General features: G+C 50.6%; 1 protein-coding gene across 1 annotated transcript in view; it reads right to left on the minus strand.

The window, feature by feature from the left end:
• SLC7A6 (solute carrier family 7 member 6) overlaps nt 1–16203 on the minus strand; it is an 82510-nt gene extending 66307 nt beyond the window's left edge. The window contains exon 1 of the mRNA XM_040329113.1: nt 16116–16203. The gene's annotated coding sequence lies outside the window, so the exon portion shown is untranslated. The remainder of the gene's footprint in view (nt 1–16115) is intronic.
• Between the last annotated feature and the right edge of the window lie 431 nt (nt 16204–16634).

Genomic DNA, 16634 nt, shown 5'->3' on the forward strand with positions numbered 1-16634 from the left:
ATTATTATTATACAGGATTTATATAGCGCCAACAGTTTACAATGTAGAGGGGGGACAGTACAATTACAATACAGAAGGCACAGGAGGGCCCTGCTCATGGAGCTTACAATCTAAAAGGGAAGGAAGTGTTACAAAACAGAATACCTGCAGGGGGTGATCTGATGGGGGGTGATCTGATGGGGGGTGATCTGATGGGGGGTGATCTGATGGGGGGTGATCTGATGGGGGGTGATCTGATGGGGGTGGCTCGGGTACAGATATTAGGTGGGGTAGGTTTCCCTGAATAAGTGAGTTTTCAGGGATCGCCTAAAGGCGGACAGGGTAGGGGCTGACCGGACATACCGGGGCAGGGAGTTCCAAAGGATGGGAGAGGCTCTGGAGAATACCTGGAGGCGAGCATGGGAGGAGGTAACAAGGGAGCTAGAGAGCAGGAGGTCTTTGGAGGAGCGGAGAGGACGATTTGGGCAATATCTGCAAATGAGATTAAAGATGTAACTGGGGGCGAGGTTGTGGATGACCTTGTATGTTGCAGTTAGTATTTAGAACTTTATACATTGGGGTAGTGGAAGCCAGTGAAGGGATTGGCAGAGGAGAGCAGCAGTCACAAACTGGTTAAGGTGTATTAAAAGGGGTTGTAAAGGTTAGTTTTTATGTTCTAAATAGATTCCTTTAAGCTAGTGCATTGTTGGTTCACTTACCTTTTCCTTTGATTTCCCTTCTAAATGTTTTTTTTCCTTTGTCTGAATTTCTCACTTCCCGTTTCTCCTCGGTAAGCTTGCCCCCATCATCCAAGCCGTTCTGGCTGGGGGTTAGTCAGCGTGCTCTCCCCCTCCCTTGGGACTACATCCCGCTGTGTTCAGTGTCTCCCCACAGGGATGTAGTCCCAAGGGAGGGGGCGAGCACACTGACTAACCCCCAGCCAGAACGGCTCGGATGATGGGGGCATGGTGGAAAGTTCTTGCGGGTGCTCTCCCGTGATATAGCCGTGATACTCGGCCGTGCCAATGGCTGCGCTGCTTTCAATCATCCAGTGAATGAGCCGAGCCCTAACGATGAGATTTTATGCATGAAGGTGAAAAAACACATACTTTTACAACCCCTTTAAAGGAACCTATTTAGAAAATAAAAAACAAACCTTTACAACCCCTTTAAGCCTCGTACACGCGATTGGATTTTCATCGGACAAATCCGTGGAATTTTGTGCGAAGGGCACTGGCCGTGAACATACAGACGGCATCACTTTTTCAGCCAACATACACAAAACTACGTGGTTTTTCAGCTCTTTAGCGCCACCCTTTGAGCAACTTCTGCCAACGTTGTCTTATGCTTAGCATTGGTTCTGAGCATGCGTGTTTGTACTTTGGATTTGTTTCCGACAGACTTGTGTGCACACGATCGGATGATCCGACAAGACACATTTGTTGTCGGAAAATTTGAAAGCATGCTATAAAACATTTGTTGTCGGAAATTCTGGCAACACTTGTCCAATGGAGCGTACAAACGGTCGGATTATCCGACAAAACCCTTCCATCACACATTTGTTGTCGGAAAATCCGATCGTGTGTACCAGGCTTTAGTCTAGCAGCAGAATTCTGCATGGGCAATGTTTATCATGGATTCCAATGGCCTTAGTTCACACCAATGCCGTCAACAAAAGTAGTCAATATTGTCTTTTTTCTGTATGGAACGTAGTGATCCATAATCTGAACGGGTCAACATGTTTGGATCGGCACACCACGTGATGCGCTGCGGCTGCCAACTTGGTACACCCGGCGGTGGCCTAGATGTGGACATTACAGTTGGGCAGGGTGAGAGATGTGGACATTCCAGTGGGCGGGGGGGGGGGGGGGGGGGGGGGAGAGATGTGGACATTCCAGTGGGCGGGGGGGGGGAGAGATGTGGACATTCCAGTGGGCGGGGGGGGAGAGAGATGTGGACATTCCAGTGGGCGGGGGGGGGGAGAGATGTGGACATTCCAGTGGGCGGGGGGGGAGAGAGATGTGGACATTCCAGTGGGCGGGGGGGGAGAGAGATGTGGACATTCCAGTGGGCGGGGGGGGAGAGATGTGGACATTCCAGTGGGCGGGGGGGGAGAGATGTGGACATTCCAGTGGGCGGGGGGGGAGAGATGTGGACATTCCAGTGGGCGGGGGGGGGAGAGATGTGGACATTCCAGTGGGCGGGGGGGGAGAGATGTGGACATTCCAGTGGGCGGGGGGGGGAGAGATGTGGACATTCCAGTGGGCGGGGGGGGGGGGGGTGTGGACATTCCAGGGGGGGGGGGGGGGGGATGTGGACATTCCAGTGGGCGGGGGGGGGAGAGATGTGGACATTCCAGTGGGCGGGGGGGGAGAGATGTGGACATTCCAGTGGGCGGGGGGGAGAGATGTGGACATTCCAGTGGGCGGGGGGAGAGATGTGGACATTCCAGTGGGCGGGGGGGGAGAGATGTGGACATTCCAGTGGGCGGGGGGAGATATGTGGACATTCCAGTGGGTGGGGGGAGAGATGTGGACATTCCAGTGGGCGGGGGGAGAGATGTGGACATTCCAGTGGGCGGGGGGGGGGGGGGGAGAGATGTGGACATTCCAGTGGGTGGGGGGAGATATGTGGACATTCCAGTGGGTGGGGGGAGATATGTGGACATTCCAGTGGGTGGGGGGAGATATGTGGACATTCCAGTGGGTGGGGGGAGATATGTGGACATTCCAGTGGGTGGGGGGAGATATGTGGACATTCCAGTGGGCTAGGGGAGAGATGTGGACATTCCAGTGGGCGGGGGGAGAGATGTGGACATTCCAGTGGGCGGGGGGAGAGATGTGGACATTCCAGTGGGTGGGGGGGAGAGATGTGGACATTCCAGTGGGCGGGGGGAGAGATGTGGACATTCCAGTGGGCGGGGGGAGAGATGTGGACATTCCAGTGGGCGGGGGGAGAGATGTGGACATTCCAGTGGGTGGGGGGGAGAGATGTGGACATTCCAGTGGGCGGGGGGAGAGATGTGGACATTCCAGTGGGTGGGGGGAGAGATGTGGACATTCCAGTGGGCGGGGGGGGGGGGGGAGAGATGTGGACATTCCAGTGGGTGGGGGGGAGAGATGTGGACATTCCAGTGGGTGGGGGGGAGAGATGTGGACATTCCAGTGGGCGGGGGGGGGGGGGGAGAGATGTGGACATTCCAGTGGGGGGGGGGGGGAGATGTGGACATTCCAGTGGGCGGGGGGAGAGATGTGGACATTCCAGTGGGTGGGGGGAGAGATGTGGACATTCCAGTGGGCGGGGGGAGAGATGTGGACATTCCAGTGGGCGGGGGGAGAGATGTGGACATTCCAGTGGGCGGGGGGAGAGATGTGGACATTCCAGTGGGTGGGGGGGAGAGATGTGGACATTCCAGTGGGCGGGGGGAGAGATGTGGACATTCCAGTGGGTGGGGGGAGAGATGTGGACATTCCAGTGGGTGGGGGGAGAGATGTGGACATTCCAGTGGGCGGGGAGAGATGTGGACATTCCAGTGGGGGATCCCACTGATCCAAAAAATGATCCGATACTCTGATGCGAGGGACGATCCGAACCTTGAGTTTTTTGATCCAGTGCACCCCTAATGGAACGCATCTGAAATGCAGCAAAAACACACCAGAATGCACGTCCTTAAAGTGAAGGTTCACCCTAAAAATGATTTTTTTAAATTAAAAAGTACAATAGTTAGGACATTTCATTTCAGTTTTTTTTTTTTTGCTCTGTACTTACCTTTATATCCGGATTTTGTCCAGGGCTTCCGCGTTCTGACGACTCCGGGACTGGGCGTTCCTATCCCAGCCTCAGGGTTCCGATGACTGCGGGTGACCTGTCGCACAACGCGCGTCACCAGATTTCCAGAAATACCCAAGCTAAAAATCGGCACTATACGGCGCCTGCCGTGTAGAGCTGACTGCGCAGGCGCCGTATAGTGCCGACTCGCAGCTCGGCTCTTTCTCGACATCTGGTGACGCGCGTTGTGCGACAGGTCACCTGTTTCACAAGACGTCAATCATCGTACGGAAGGATAGGAACGCCCAGTCAAGCAGTCATCGGAACCCGGAAGCCCTGGACAACATCAGGATATAAAGGTATGTACCAAGAAAAAAAAAAACTGCCGAAATTTATTGTCCTTAATATGCTCTGCTAGAAGCAAATACAAAAAAAATATTTTTGGGTGAACCCCCGCTTTAATTAGGGCCAATTCATACCAGAACGCGGTGCAGGAAACCTGTGTTTTCCCGTGTGCGCTTCACACACTACATTCAAAACGCATTGCAATCTTCAGCGGGTGTCAATACCAACTTAATGACACTCTTGCACTTCTTTTGCTGTCTGGTAAAATTTCAGCCCATAAAATGAAGGGGCTGAGATTGCACTGCACCCCAATCACAAGTGAGTCCCACGGGGACGGGCAGCATGTTCCTGATCAATTCAAAAAATGCAGAAATGTATCTGGAACACAGAAATCGTGGTGTAAACTGAACACTAGAACATTACAACCTGTTACATTGAGGACCACGTCACCCACACAGTAGAAGGCTCCTTCCAAACTAGTAGTTTTTACTGCCCCCTCCTGATGTCTGGTTTATTTTGGTTTTTTTAGGCTTTTTTTTTTTTATTATTGCAGAATGTCAGGTTTGCATTGCTGGAACGGCCATTATCTACAATCCAAGTGTTCGAATTCAGTTTACAGCACGACCCCATTCAGTTACATAGGAGAGATTGACCACCGCTGCTGCCTGTAGTATTACGGAATTGCAATGTGTATGGACTCGAGATGCACCAAGTCAGCCTGTAGGTGAGTGTCAGGGAGCGGCAACAATGCAACTCCACCATCTGTTTTTACTTTGTCCTGGCGGCATGTGTGAAAGGAACCGAAGTATTTCGCTCCAGGCTGTATGAACGTGTTCAACTCACACAGAAATCATAGGACGCGGTTCACAGTTTAGCCAGATGCTATATTAGGAGGAGGTCACCACGGGTCTTACTGTATGAAAAGTGTTTTAGCTTGCTACAGGTAATAACGGCCTTCAGGTTAGGTTCACATATGTGCGAATTGGATGCGCTTTTCAATTCGAAGGACAGGAGAGTGTGACCGACTCTCAATGGAGCCGGTTCACACATATCCAGAGCTGATTACAAAAGGGTCCTGGGATTTTTTGGGGTCTGGTTCAGTGAACGGGAACGCACCGGACCCCGGGCACGAAACCATGGCCGCACATATGTGAACCTAGCCTTAAAAGAGAAGTATGGGATTTTTATTCCATAATTATACTTACCTAGGTGGATGTTGCATCTGTCCCCAGCCACCTCTGCACTGAGAACTGAGAGATAGAACATAGTCAATGGCTCGGTTCTTTCACCTCCACAAGTGGAGAGCAGCTGTCTGTCAGTCAGCAGCAGGAAACATTCTGCCAAGAATCCCGACGAGAAAAGAGAGAGCAGGTTCTATATTTTTCTCATTGGGATTGCCGGCAGTTTTCTCGACGAGAAAGCATACACGCGCACAGTTTTCACAGCAAAAAGCTCTCCCAGCAGCTTTATTGTCGAGAAAAACGGTCGTGTGTACGAGGCTTAAAAGTGATGTCACAATGTAGAGTAGAAGATTTAATAAGAGTATAAGAGTTAATCCAGCTCTGAGCAATCCTCTTTTATTGTTCAATGAAAATTGACAGGGTTTTTACATATCTCGTGCACTAGCTTGGACACATGCACATTCCTGGATGTTTATCATAATATGGGGGGGGGATCCACAGTTCATTGTGAGAGGTAATGTATGTCACTCGAAGCAAGGGGACGGAAAGGACTTTTTATTTAGACAGGTTTTTATCTGGAAGTCTGTTCATTTTCACTGAACAATAAAAGAGGATTGCTCAGAGCTGGATTAACTCTGTGTGGCAAGACTGGGCACAGATGATAGGAAATCTTATTCTGTACATTGTGACATAAAAAAAAAAAATTCTCGGGTTTACATCCACTTTAAGCCTCGTACACACGACCGTTTTTCTCAACACTAAGGGCTCTTTCACGCGGAGCGGACCGTTTCTGGGTCCGCTCCGTGTGTCCGCCAAAGCTCAGCGGGGATCCCCGCTGAGCTGTCGGCGGATAGGGCGGTGCCCGCACACAGTGCAGAGACCGCCCTGTCTCTGCTCCGCTCTCCCCTATGGGGGATCGGATGCAGACGGACCGTCTGTCCGTCTGCATCCGATCCGTTCCGGCGAACGGAAGAAAAATAGGGTTTCTTCCGTTCGCAAAAGCGGATCCCGACGGACGCGGACGCTAGCGGATGCTCCATCCGCTAACGGACACGATCCCATAGGGATTCATTACAAGTCCGTTAACGGACTTGTAATGAGCGGACGAACGGTCCGCTAGTGTGAAAGGACCCTAAAGCTGCTGGGAGAGCTTTTTGCTGTGAAAACTGTGCGCGTGTATGCTTTCTCGTCGAGAAAACTGCCGGCAATCCCAATGAGAAAAATATAGAACCTGCTCTCTCTTTTCTCGTCGGGATTCTTGGCAGAATGTTTCCTGCTGCTGACTGACAGACAGCTGCTCTCCACTTGTGGAGGTGAAAGAACCGAGCCATTGACTATGTTCTATCTCTCAGTTCTCAGTGCAGAGGTGGCTGGGGACAGATGCAACATCCACCTAGGTAAGTATAATTATGGAATAAAAATCCCATACTTCTCTTTTAAGGCTAGGTTCACATATGTGCGGCCATGGTTTCGTGCCCAGTGTCCGGTGTGTTCCCATTCACTGAACCAGACCCCAAAAAATCCCAGGACCCTTTTGTAATCCGCTCCGTATATGTGTGAACCGGCTCCATTGAGAGTCGGTCACACTGTGTTTACATCCACTTTAAGACCACTGTTCTGAGCCATACAATCTTTGATAAAAACAAGCCATGGTAAGACCCAATTAAGACGTGGTCTATTCTTTTCATTGTGTGCAATGACCCCTGGGAAACCCCGCTATTTCCCACTAAATATTTTTTCCTATCTTCAACTTTTCTTACTCTAATTTTCATCTGCATGGTTAGACGAGTTTATACGACGACTATTATTTCACGACTGAGGACAGACCTGCCTGTACTGCCACCTCATCAGGAAACCAAACATATGTTACGTTATATCTGACTTTGCTCGCTATGCTATCCGGGAGCGCTCATTACTTTGTCCTATACCTTATGACCTTCGTCATTGACAGTCATATCATTTCTACTTGTTTGTTTAAAATAAATATATTGAACAGGAAAAGTGCACTAGAAAGAACATTTCTTGTCCCAGAATCCTTATGCAATTTACAAACCACTGCCTGTAGAAATGACAGTTGGAAGATGAAGGGTGATAGAAAAAGAGATATTCTTAGCCACGTCCCCCCTAGAGCAATTTTTCCATAGACACACACACACACACACACACACACACGTTAAAAATCTGCAGTTTGGGTTTCATAGTTACTTAACCACTTAACCCCCGGACCATATTGCTGGTCAAGGACCAGAGCACTTTTTGCGATTCAGCACTGCGTCGCTTTAACTGACAATTGCGCAGTCGTGCGACGTGGCTCCCAAACAAAATTGGCGTCCTTTTTTTCCCCCCACAAATAGAGCTTTATTTTGGTGGTATTAGATCACCACTACGGTTTTTAGTTTTTGCGCTATAAACAAAAATGGAGCGACAATTTTGAAAAATTTATATTTTTTACTTTTTGCTATAATAAATATCCCCCAAAAATATATATAAAAAAAACTTTTTTTTCCCTCAGTTTAGGCCGATACGTATTCTTCTACATATTTTTCGTAAAAAAAAAAAAAAAAAAAAACGCAATAAGCGTTTATTGATTGGTTTGCGCAAAAGTTATTGCGTTTACAAAATAGGGGGTATTTTTATGGCATTTTTTTTTACTAGTAATGGCGGCGATCAGTGAATTTTTTTCGGTACCGCGACATTATGGCGGACACATTCGGACACTTTTGACACATTTTTGGGACCATTGGCATTTTTATAGCGATCAGTGCTACAAAATGCATTGGATTACTATAATAATGCCAGTGGCAGGGAAGGGATTAACACTAGGGGGCGGGGAAGGGGTCAAGTATGTTCCCTGGGTGTGTTCTAACTGTAGGGGGGGTGGCCTCACTAGGGGAAATGACTGATCCTCTGTTCATACATTGTATGAACAGAAGATTAGCATTTCTCTCCCTGACAGGACCGGGAGCTGTGTGTTTACACACACAGCTCCCGGTCCTCGCTCTGTAACGAGCGATCGCGTGTGCCCGGCGGCGTTTGAGCCCGCCGGGAGGGCGCCCCTAGTGGCCTGCGAGAGAGCCGATCTGCCGCCGTAAAACAACGGCGGCTGGTCGGCAAGTAGTTAAAGTCCCCAGAACATTATATATTTTCTGAATGCAGAGACCCTGTAGAATACAATGGTGGCAGTAAAGCCTCCTACACACGATTGAATTTCCATCGGACAAATCCGTCGATTTTTGTCCGAAGGGCATTGGCCGTGAACTTGTTCTGCATACAAAACGGCAGAACTTTTTCAGCCAACATACACGGTTTTTCAGCTCTTTAGCGCCACCCTTTGGGCAACTTCTGCTAATGTTGTCTGATGGTTAGCATTGGTTCGGAGCATGCGTGTTTGTACTTTGGATTTTAGTCCGAAGGACTTGTGTACACACACAATCGGATTTTCCGACATTTGTTGTCGGGCAGTTTGAGAGCATGACCATCTAACATTTATTGTCCGAAATTCCGGCAATTGTCCGATGGAACATACAGACGATAGGATTATCCAACAAAATCCTTCCATCACACTTGTTGTCGGAATAATCGATCGTGTGTATGGGCCTTTACGGTCTGCTGATACAGGCGGTACAGACAGACATCTATACTCAGGTTCTGCAGGAGCCCAACAATGAAAGGGTGTCGTAATGTCCCTTTCACACAGGACGGCAGTCATTACCCCGATGTATCAAAGCACTGGCATTGGCCTTTATTAAGATTTTATCTCATTCTGCTATGAAAAGCCTTGTTTATCTCATACCCGGCATGTAAACAGCTACCCAGATGTGATACTTATTCCAAGCATGGCATTTTAGATGTGTACATAGATTTCTTGTACAGGGGGTCCCGGGTTACGAACCCGTTAGGGACTTTCCTCCCGTTTGTAATCCGGAAATGTTCGTAAGTCGGCTGCACATGTACGGACATTTCTGATGTTCCGCCGAATGCCGTTCTGCGCATGCGCGGCCAATTACATTAACTCCCTATAACCCCGCGAATTAAATTCAAAATACTAACCACAACCTACAACGCCATACACAACTCTGCCCCGAGCTACATCTCCAATCTTGTCTCCAAACATATCCCAAACCGCCCTCTCCGCTCTTCTCAAGACCTCCTACTGTCAAGCTCTCTCGTCTCCTCCTCCCATGCTCGTCTCCAGGATTTCTCCAGAGCCTCTCCCATCCTCTGGAACTCACTACCTCAACCTGTCTGGCTATCCCCAACTCTTGCTACCTTCAGGCGATCCCTGAAAACTCACCTCTTCAGGGAAGCCCATCACGTCTCCAACTAATCTTTTACCACTTCCCTCAGCCCCTTCCCCACAGTTACAACCTTTTGTACCACCTGCCCCACCCTATTAGAGTGTAAGCTCTTCTGAGCAGGGTCCTCTTAATCCTCTTGTATTTTATTGTATTGTAACTGTATTGTCTCCCTTTTATATTGTAAAGCGATGCAAAAACTGTTGGCGCTATATAAATCCTGTATAATAATAATAAATAATTACGGACGTTGCTGACATTTTCCGATGCTCTGTCTGGCCGCGCTTGCGCAGAATGGCAGAGGGTTCCTGCAGCGCCCGGTTCGTAGGTAGGAGTGGTTTGTAAGTTGGGGACCCCCTGTTCTTGTTTTAAAGTGGATGTGAACCCTCTCTCATCCTTTATAATCTCCTGCCATAGTGCTGATCTACAAGGATATAGACGCCTCCTGCATGTCTCCTTACCTGTCAAATGTCCCCCCTCTGTCTGTTATAAGAGCTGAAAAACTGCAGATTCTGTGGGTGGGTCTGTTATCTAGAGCAGGGGTCTCCAAACTTTCTATACTAGGGGCCAGTTTACTGTCCTTCAGACTTTAGGCGGGCCGGATTGTGGCCATCGGGAGTAGAAAAAGTGCCAGCATCAGATGGCGTAAACAAGCTCCCGTCTTTGGTGTCAGTGAGAGGAATTGTGCCCCATCAATGGTGTCATTGGGAGGAAAGGTCCCCCATCATTGGTCTCATTGGGCCCCCCTTGTTGGTGTCATTGTCTGGAACTCTGCCCCTTTGTTGATGTCAGTAAAGGAAATAGTGCCCCAGGGGCCGGATGAACGCAAGCAAAATGGCCACATCCGGCCCCCGTGCCGCAGTTTGGAGACCACTGGTCTAGAGCTTAGTGGGTGGAGTCGTGATGTCAGTAGACTCCCCGCCCACCTCTACACTAAAATTCTGCTATGATCACTAACATCCAATCAAAATCCCGAAAAGTACCGTATTTATCGGCATATACCGTGCACTTTTTTGCCCTGAAATTCAGGGCAAAATCATGGGTGCGCGATATACGCCGATACCCGCGCCGAGTTCAAACTACTGCGCCGGCATATGCCGAGCGCAGTACACTCGTGTATAGTCGGGCAGGCTCGGGTTCTCTCGCAGTCATGTCCTGGATGTACAGGACGCACAGGACGTGACCGTGAGAGGAGTCGAGCCTGCCTGACTATACACGAGTGTACTGCGCTCGGTATATGCCGGCGCAGTAGTTCAAACTCAGCGCAGGGATCGAGCGGGGAGGACACCGCAGAAGGACGCCGGACCCGACGAGGAGGACATCACCGAAAACGCAGACGGACGCCAGACCCGACGAGGCCGCCAATGGACGCCGCGCAAGACACCAAAACTGCAAGTACCAAAATCTTTTTTTTACAGGAATGCCGGTCCACTTTAGGGGTGCGCGCTATACGCCGGAGCGCGCAATACCCCGATAAATACGGTAACCACATGACTTCAGAAAAGAGGATTGCTCAGAGCTGGATTAACTCTTTGTGGCAAGACTGGGCTCAGATGATAGGAAATCTTATACTCTACATTGTGACAGCAAAAAAAAATAAAAAATTGGGGTTTACATCCACTTTAATTTTCAGAGCGTTAAAATCTTCCATCAGCAGCTAGATCTGATGCTTCACTACAAGAAGATAAATCATCACAGAAATCAAGGGAAGTTGTTCTGCTTCAGGCTCATGTGAACACGTGTGGATGATGCAGAGCAGAGGCCGTCTTCTCCTGGAGGCAATTGTCACATTCTCCCATTGAAGTCTATGGGGCCAAAATGTACACGGCTGCACCCAAAAAATGTACTCTATGTTTCTGCCCCCAAGACACACTTTAGTAATATGTAATAAGACCTACCCTGAAAATAAGACCTAGCGTTATTTTCCAGGAGGGCTGCAATATAAGCCCTACCCCGAAAATAAGCCCGAGTTAAAAATGCTTGTAAAATCCTATAATCCACTATATTACAGTAGTTTATAATGTACAATATGTGTGTTTCTGTAATATAATTGCGGGGGAAGAGAGCTCCGGCGGGTAACAGAAGTGCAGAGCGGTGCTATAACAAATGTATTTGGCACAATTATATTACAGAAACGCACACATTGTACATTATATAATACTGTAATAGAGTGGATTATAGGATTGTACAAGCATTTTAACTCAGGTCACACTGGGGATTCCTGACAGGCAGGGAGGGAGAGGGGGAGAGAAAACAGCACATTACATGGTAAGACCTACCCCGAAAATAAGCCCTACTGTGTCTTTTGTTGGCATAATTAATATAAGACCCAGGCTTATTTTCAGGGAAACACAGTAGAAGCCAAAACAAGTGAATTTGCACAGATGTGAACGGGGACTTACTGCACCAATACCTAGTAAAGTACACTTCAATGCTGCAAAGTAGCAGTACCACCAACCCGCAGCTTTGCCAATATAACAAGACAACTTTTCAAAAGTATGGCCAAAGCTCTTTTAGCCCTACTTCACCTGTGCGTCACAGCTGCGCTCTCATGCCGCGTACATACGATCGGAATTTCAGTCGGGAAAACCTTGGATGTTTTTTCCGACGGAATTCCGCTCAAGCTTGGCTTGCATACACACGGTCACACAAAAGCTCTCTGAACGTTCGACCGCCAAGAACGCGGTGACGTGCAACGCTACGACGAGCCGAGAAAATTAAGTTCAATGCTTCCGAGCATGCGTGCAATTGTTTCTGAGCATGCGTTAGAAAGTCGAAATTGCTACAGAGGATCGGATTTTCCGTCTGAAAATTTGAGAACCAGCTCTCAATCTTTTGTTGGCGGAAATTCCGACAGCAAAAGTCCGATGGAGCATACACACGGTCGGATTTTCCGTTCAAAAGCTCACATCAGGCTTTTGCTGTTGGAATTTCCGATCGTGTGTACGGGGCATTAGTTCTGCACTCCTGTGACCCATATTCAGCTGACAGCAGGCTAAAGTTCACTGTCGGCTGACATCACTCAGCGGCTCCAGACTCCAGAGGGATCCCGACTTTAACCACTTGCCGCCCGCCAATGACAAATTGACGGCGGCAAAGTGGTTGTAGAATCCTGACTGGACGTCATATGACGTCCTCAGGATTCTGAGCCGCTGCGCGCCCCCGGGGGCACGCATCGCGGCGATCGTTGTTGCAGGGTGTCAGTCTGACACCTCGCAACACCGATCTCGGTAAAGAGTCTCTCACGGAGACTCTTTACCACGTGATCAGCCGTGTCCAACCACGGCTGATCACGATGTAAACAGGAAGAGCCAATGATGGCTCTTCCTCACTCGCGTCTGACAGACGCGAGTAGAGGAGAGCCGATCGGCGGCTCTCCTGACAGGGGGGTTCGCGCTGATTGTTTATCAGCGCAGCCCCCCCCTCGGATCGCCACACTGGACCACCAGGGAAGGGCAACAAAAAAAAAAAAAGTTTAAAAAAACAAAACCATTAAAAAATAAAAAAAAAAAGATGACAATCAGTGCCCACAAATGGGTCCATCAGTGCCACCCCACAGTGTCCATCAGTGCCACCCCACAGTGCCCACCTCAGTGCCCATCTGTGCCACCCATAAGTATCCATCAGTGCCACCCATGAGTGCCCATCTGTGCCGCCTATGAGTGCCCAGTGCCGCCCATCAGTGCCGCCTATGTGCCCATCAGTGCCGCCTATGTGCCCATCAGTGCCCCGCGGGAGTGGGCGTTCCTAATCACAGGCTGTGATTGACGTGCTTCCGACCGGCGCATACTGCGCGTCATGAGTTGCCGAGAGAAGCCGAACGTCGGTGCGCAGGCGCCGTATAGAGCCGCACCAACGTTCGGCTTCTCTCGGCAACTCGTGACGCGCAGTATGCGGGATCCACCCCGATGCCTGAGGGCAGCTGGTTCAGCCTCTCTGCGCACTGCTGTATCTACCACTCCCTCCACAGCCCAGCGCTTCAATGAGCACTGGAGGGGCAGAGCACAGAGCCACTGACTTGACTGACACCAGCTCTCTGCAGGCTGAAGACCGAAAACTGAGCGATCGCAGGTCTTTGATCACTCAGTTCTCAGTCTTAAGCCTCATACACACCATCAGACTTTCTGCGGACAAAGGGTAGGACTTTTGTCCGAAGGTCGTTAGCCAGGAATTTGTCTTGCATACAAACGCCAAAGAATTGTTGGCTAACAAACACGAAACAACGTGGTTTTTCAGCTCTTTAGCGCCACCCTTTGGGCAAATGCTGCTAATGTTGTGTTATGGTGAGCATTGGTTCGGAGCATGCATGTTTGTACTTTGGATTTTAGTCTGATGGACTTGTCTACACACGATCGGATAATCCAACGGCACACATTTGCCGTCAGAAAATTTGAAAGCATGCTATCCCACATTTGTTGTCAGAAAATCCGACAACAATTGTCCGATGGAGCGTACAAAAGGGTCGGATTTTCCGACAAAACCCTTCCATCACACATTTGTTGTGGGAAAATCCGATCGTGTGTACGAGGCTTGAGAGGCGGCAGAGGACAGATGCAGCATCCGCCTACGTTAGCATGATTATTATTTTTTTTTCAATCCCGTATTTCTCTTTTAAATAAAATGATGCAAGGAGCATGTGCAGGATCCATAATCAAACTTGTATTGATCGGACGTCAGTGAAGTGAATTCTGACCGATTGATATGGATACTAAAGCCCAGTACACACAGGCCCAATGTCCTTCCTTTCTTCTAGAAAACGGCCAACATTCGGCCCGTGTGTATGGCAGCCGCTGGTTCGGAATAGTGCCCCGTCACTGGTGTCCGTGGGGGGGGGGGGGGGGATAGTGCCCAGTCACTGGTGTCCGTGACGGGGGGGGGGGGATAGCGCCCAGTCATTGGTGTTCGTGGGGGAGGGGGGGGAATAGTGCCCAGTCATTGGTGTGGGGGGGAGGGATAGTGCCCAGTCATTGGTGTCGGGGGGGAGGGATAGTGCCCAGTCATTGGTGTCGGGGGGAGGAATAGTGCCCAGTCATTGGTGTCGGGGGGGAGGAATAGTGCCCAGTCATTGGTGTCGGGGGGAAGGAATAGTGCCCAGTCATTGGTGTCGGGGGGGGAGGGATAGTGCCCAGTCATTGGTGTCGGGGGGGGAGGGATAGTGCCCAGTCATTGGTGTCGGGGGGGGGAGGGATAGTGCCCAGTCATTGGTGTCGGGGGGGGGGGGGAGGGATAGTGCCCAGTCATTGGTGTCGGGGGGGGGGGGGGAGGGATAGTGCCCAGTCATTGGTGTCGGGGGGGGGGGAGGGATAGTGCCCAGTCATTGGTGTCGGGGGGGGGGGATAGTGCCCAGTCATTGGTGTCGGGGGGGGAGAGATAGTGCCCAGTCATTGGTGTGGGGGGGAGGGACAGTGCCCAGTCATTGGTGTGGGGGGGGAGGGACAGTGCCCAGTCATTGGTGTGGGGGGGAGGGACAGTGCCCAGTCGGTGTGGGGGGGGAGGGACAGTGCCCAGTCATTGGTGTGGGGGGGAGGGATAGTGCCCAGTCATTGGTGTCGGGGGAGGGAATAGTGCCCAGTCATTGGTGTCGGTGGGGGGGGGGGGGGGGGGAAATAGTGCCCAGTCATTGGTGTTGGTGGGGGGGGAATAGTGCCCAGTCATTGGTGTTGGTGGGGGGATAGTGCCCAGTCATTGGTGTTGGTGGGGGGATAGTGCCCAGTCATTGGCGTCGGGGGAGGGATAGTGCCCAGTCATTGGCGTCGGGGGAGGGACAGTGCCCAGTCATTGGCGTCGGGGGAGGGACAGTGCCCAGTCATTGGCGTCGGGGGAGGGACAGTGCCCAGTCATTGGCGTCGGGGGAGGGACAGTGCCCAGTCATTGGCGTCGGGGGAGGGACAGTGCCCAGTCATTGGCGTCGGGGGAGGGACAGTGCCCAGTCATTGGCGTCGGGGGAGGGACAGTGCCCAGTCATTGGCGTCGGGGGAGGGACAGTGCCCAGTCATTGGTGTGGGGGAGGATTCAGTGCCCAGTCATTGGTGTGGGGGGGGGGGGAGTGATAGTGCCCAGTCATTGGTGTCGGTGGGGGGGGGATAGTTCCCAGTCATTGGTGTTGGTGGGGGGGAGATAGTGCTTGTAATTATTATATATATATATATATATATATATATATATATATATATATATATCTCAAATATAATATACACACACATATAAAGTTGTGTGTAGAAATGACATTCCAGTGGAGTAGAATGGTGATCTCAGCACACAGGAAGAGTCACACATCCCCCGGACTGACCTCCTCCTGACCCCCGGTGGTGATGATGGTGATAAGCGCCCGGTACCGGGCAGCGTTGCGGGATAAACAAGTCCCCTCTCCCCCAGCTTTGTTCTGCACAGCTGTTTCCTGCAGATCTTGGCCGGGCACACTTCTGGCTCCGCCATCCTCACCGGGGCACACCGGACACAGCCGGGGGGCAGGACTGAGGTTCCGGGAACTATTCCCAGCATCTGGTGTGCACAGAGCCGGCTAAAACATAGATGGGGGATTACTCACTCAGTCACATCACCGGCTCCTCCTCTCGTATGCCGCTCAGCCTCCTCCGTGCTCCCCGGTACCGTCTCCCCCCCACCCTCCCGGTGTCCCCCGATCTAATCTGCTCCGATCTCCTCACTCCGTCCTGCTTTCTCCTTCCCCGCACAAACCCCGCCCACTGCACCGGCATCACGTGACACACCAATAGATGCCACCCAGCAAAAGGAGAACCAAAATATTCAGTTCAGCCCTCAGCATACCTACAACAACATGGGAATAGTGTGACACCTCACAGAGCAAACATACTACACAACCATAGTAGGAGCTTATCTAGAGGGGGGGTAGTATGAGCCCCTCACAGAGGTTATCTAGAGGGGGGATAGTATGAGCACCTCACAGAGTTATCTAGAGGGGGGATAGTATGAGCCCCTCACAGAGCTTATCTAGAGGGGGGATAGTATGAGCCCCTCACAGAGCTTATCTAGAGGGGGGATAGTATGAGCCCCTCACAGAGCTTATCTAGTGGGGGGATAGTATGAG

This window comes from Rana temporaria, chromosome 11 (genome assembly GCF_905171775.1).
Source record: "Rana temporaria chromosome 11, aRanTem1.1, whole genome shotgun sequence".
Lineage (NCBI taxonomy): Eukaryota > Metazoa > Chordata > Amphibia > Anura > Ranidae > Rana > Rana temporaria.